This window comes from Salvelinus sp. IW2-2015, unplaced genomic scaffold, assembly GCF_002910315.2.
Source record: "Salvelinus sp. IW2-2015 unplaced genomic scaffold, ASM291031v2 Un_scaffold2433, whole genome shotgun sequence".
NCBI classification, from domain to species: domain Eukaryota; kingdom Metazoa; phylum Chordata; class Actinopteri; order Salmoniformes; family Salmonidae; genus Salvelinus; species Salvelinus sp. IW2-2015.
In genome coordinates, this window is record NW_019943754.1 from 65,007 (window position 1) to 69,511 (window position 4,505).

Genomic DNA, 4,505 nt, shown 5'->3' on the forward strand with positions numbered 1-4,505 from the left:
TGCTTTTGTTTAGGAATATATTAAATAATTTCATCTGGCTGGTTATAGTATTATTTTTAGTTTCTATTTTGTCAAAAAGACGCTGTAACTGGACTTTATGAATTACTATAATTATATTACTAATCAAATCTATAAATATAGTGGATCAAATGGACTGTAATGTTTTTATCGCCATGGAAACTAAAACAGACTACAGGCCTAGTTTCTAGGACTTTGTAGAATTATACAAAACATATCTTTCACTTTATCTAAACAAATAAATATTATTGTTTTTTAATTTATATATTTCTACAAATATTTCTTCATGCAACGAATCCTTTACAATACTGTATGTATKATTTATCAAAGGGTTGGTGCTCCTGTTTGCAGCACYTTGCTGGTCGATATGCATCTKATGCGTATGCTAAAGGCGACGCCCGGCGAYGTTCTCTAGCGGGTACTGATAGGCTGAAAGGCCAGGCGGGGTTCTAGTTGTAAAGAACTCAGTAAGGCTGTTCAATCAACACTCTTGTAACATTAAAGAAATGTTTTGTTCAGCCGGATACAAACATTATCTGAATCATCAGCACAACTGGACCGGTTGTTGTGTGTTTTGGGAACCTATCTGTTGTCACATCCCCACAACGTTCCCACAACCTAAATAAACCTTCCCACAACCTAAATAAACCTTCTGGGAMYCTTTAAAAAAAAAAAKATGAAAAGTGTTCTGGGAACGTTCTTGTAACCTCAGGTGAAAGTTGTTTTAGCACCCTAAAATAAACATTGTAGAATCATCTGCACAACTGGACCGGGTTTTTGTGTTTTGGGCAAATACATTTTTTTGTGATGTTCCCACAATGTTCTCATCAGACTGTTCCCACAACCTAATGAAACATTCTGGGAGCCTTTAAACGACACAGATTAAATGTGTTCTAGGGACGTTTCCGCAACRTCAGGCGAATGTTTTATACCAACATTCTATAATCATCGCCACGACTAGTCAGTCGTGTTCTGAGAAGAATTTCTGGGAACTTTTCCCAGAAGCAGTTTGTTGTTTTCTGGGGAGACAGGAAGCAGAAGTGACACGTACACTTACAGTATTCCTGTGTGCTGGAAGGGTTGGAGGAGGTGGTCCAGGTGTTGGTCTTACAGTAGGAGGAGGGTTGCTGGGGGGGACAGTAGTTCACACAGGGGTCCCACGAGTGGGGGTGGTCACTCTTTTGAACTTTCACTGAAACACAGAACAGAGACAAGTGTAAAACGACTGGATTCGAACGCAGGTCACAAGGACCTGTGTGTTAACCTGTTGAGCTAAAGCCTAGACACTAGTCCACACAGGGGTCACACGAGAAGCTCCATCATCTAGACTTCTACTGAAACACAGAATCATAGAGTGACAACTATTTTCTTTCCGTACTGTCACCCGGTTCGATCTAGCACCAACCCGACTGGACTGGAGGGTTTTCAGCCAAGTGGGTGACATAGTTTACAGCTAATGAAAATATTGTGGGATGTAGCCACGCTGACTCAGATTCTGGCCCTGCAGCCAATGTGTAGCATGGTTCTGGGGCCTGGCCCAAGGGGCCAGACATCCCTGCTCTACTCTACAGTACTCTACTCTACTCTACTGTACTCTGCTCTACTCTACTGCACTCTACTCTGCTCTAGTCTACTCTGCTCTACTCTACTGCACTTTACTCTGCTCTAGTCTACTCTACTCTGCTCTACTCTACTGTACTCTGCTCTACTGCACTCTACTCTGCTCAGTCTCTTCTGGCTATTATTAGTATCTCTGCTTTTATCTCTACTGTACTCTGCTCTACTCTCTCTTACTTGCTCAGCTCTACTTGTCTCTACTTAGCTGTAGTATACTCTGGGCTTATCTACTTAACTCGCCTACTCTTGTACTCTGCTCTACGCACTCTCTCTGCATCTACTGCTGCTCCGTAGCTCTGCTCTACTCTACTGTACTCTGCTCTGGCTTTATATCTGTCTGCTCTAGCTGCCACTCTAACTGCTGTTTTATCTGGCTCTACTTCTGGCTTATGCCAGTCTACTCGGCTCTGCTCTGCTCTACTCTGTACACTGCGCTTTACTGCTCTGGTACTGCGCATCACTTGCTTCTACGTACTCGCCAACTCTCTGCAGCTTACTGCTCTACTACTCTGTACTGTCTACTCCTACTGTTTCTGTTACTGCTCTGCTCCACACCTCTACTCTGGCTCTCTGTATCTGCTCGCTTACTGTACTGTCTCTGCTCTAACATTACTCTGGCTCTATATAACTCTGGTCTGCTACTTCTGTAACTTACTCTGTACTTACTCTCTACTACTCTCTACTGATCTAACTACCTGCTCTAACTCTGCAAAACATCAGGAAGTAAAGGAGGCAAGTTAAGCCCACACCATATCTCCTCCGCCTTTCTCTCTCCCGCTGCTATCTCCCCTCTCTCTCTCCCTCTGCTTCTCCCTCTTTCTCCCTCCTGCTTTCTCTCTCTCCCTCCCTTCCCTGCTTCTCTTTCTCTCTCCTCCACCTCCCTGCTCTTTTCCCTTCTCTTTCTCTCTCTCCCTCCCTGCTTCTCTTTTCTTCTCGCTCATCACGAGCCTCCCCCGCCGCCTCCCCCCACCCGACCCCCGGCGCCTCCCCGCCCCTCCCCCCATTTAATGAGCTGCCAATTTGAAGACTTGTGAGGCCGTTTGTTTCTTTCATAACTAGACACTAATGTACTCTGTCCCTCTCTCAGTTGTGCACCGGCCGGCCTCCCTACTCCTCTTTCTATTCTGGTTTAGAGCCAGTTTGAGCTGTTCTGTGAAATTGGGAGTACGTTAAACAGCTTGGGCGTTCTGTACGAGATTTCAGTTTCCTTGGTGTCACTTTTCGCATGGAATAGCCTCATTTTCAGAACAAGAATAAAACGATAAGCTTCAGAAGAAAGTGCTTTGTTTCCCTGCCCATTTTTGGGAGCTGTAATCGGCCCCACCAAAATGCTTGATGCTCCGAGATACTCAACTAGTCTATAAAGAAGGCCAGTTGTCTATTGCTTCTTTAATCAGACAACAGTTTTCAGCTGTTGCTAACAAATTGCAAAAGGGTTTCTAATGATCAATTACAGGGGACTAGAACCGAGCGTCTGCAAAATACATTTAAGAAATCTAATATTTTCACATTACTGCACGCCACACTGCTCGCGCCTGCATTGCCAAGGCGCTAAAAGAGAAGTCAGTTCATTTGTGACGCAGATCGCCGCTGCAAGTCCCTGGCTGCCTCTCCATCTCATTGGTTTATAGAAGCAGGTACCCTCACGTCGCCATCTCCTCATCTGGCTATACCTCCACGGGGTGGCACTGAAAGACCGAACGAGGCGTCAGTGGCAGCATGCACCTAATTTATGAAAAGTTTGCCAATCGCACCATATAAAAGTCAGAGAAGAAAAAGCGCTAGATTGAAGGATGCCCAGAATGACTAGAAACTTATCTCGTTGTGACCGGTTTTATGTGTGGGATTAATTGTCGGAGTAGAGGACCTTGTGCATTTCACCCCGGTAAAATAACAACTCAATGTTTATAATCCAGGACCAAATAGGCTAGCACAGCAGCTCCGCCTAAATAGAACAAATTAGTAGCAAGTGCCAAGCAGTTAAATTGCCATAAATGTTTAATGCTTTTCGACGCCTGTCCACACATTAATGTAATTGCGTTCAGAGTTTGTTTTGACCTATTGTAACCTGCATTTGGTGTGGTGGGACAAAATAAAATGGTATGCACCGATGGTGCACGCGCGCTAAGCCCCGGTTTGGGGTTCCGTGTTAGCTAAGTCAAGTTTATAAATTCTTAAAAGGCTAACACAAACGTGCCATTCTCGCGCACACAAGGAGTGAATGGTTCTGCTCGAAATAATGGACTCTAGTACGCCTATGTAGATATGCCATCAACATAAAGTCAGCCGTTGCCAGTACAATAGTCATGTTACACCATTAAACATATTGTTTCCACACTGTATTTCTGATATTAATCTCTGATGTTAATTTTCACTGAACAAAAAAATTTGCTTTTTCTTTCAAAACAAGGACATTTCTCTAAGTGACCTCCAAACCTTTTTAACGAAGTGTTATAGTATTCACACCCCTTTGGCTATGACGACTCGTCCCAAATTCGATCTAAGGTGCATCCAATTTCCTTGCACTCCATCCCTTGAGCAGGTCACTACAAATTCTGAAATTGCAGTCCACCTGTGGGCCATTCAATTGTTTGGACCGATGTGGAAGAAACCCCACCCCTGTCTATATAGGTCACAGTTAACCAGCGTATAGTCAAAGCAGAAAACCTTACCCATGCAAGTCCAAAGTTACCTACTCCCGAGATAGACTTTGATGAGCCGCATAATATTTGGGGAAGGGTAATAAAACAATTCTATAGTGTTGAAATTTTTTCCAAGAGCCACAGTGGACTCCATAAATATACGAACTGACTCAGACTCTGCCTAGAGCTGGCCCGTCGACCAACCAAATGAACAACCTGGAAAGGACC

At 44.0% G+C, this 4,505-nt stretch overlaps 1 pseudogene; it reads right to left on the reverse strand.

The window, feature by feature from the left end:
• LOC139025259 (glutamate receptor-interacting protein 2-like) overlaps positions 1 to 4,505 on the reverse strand; it is a 99,315-nt pseudogene that overhangs the window by 42,798 nt on the left and 52,012 nt on the right.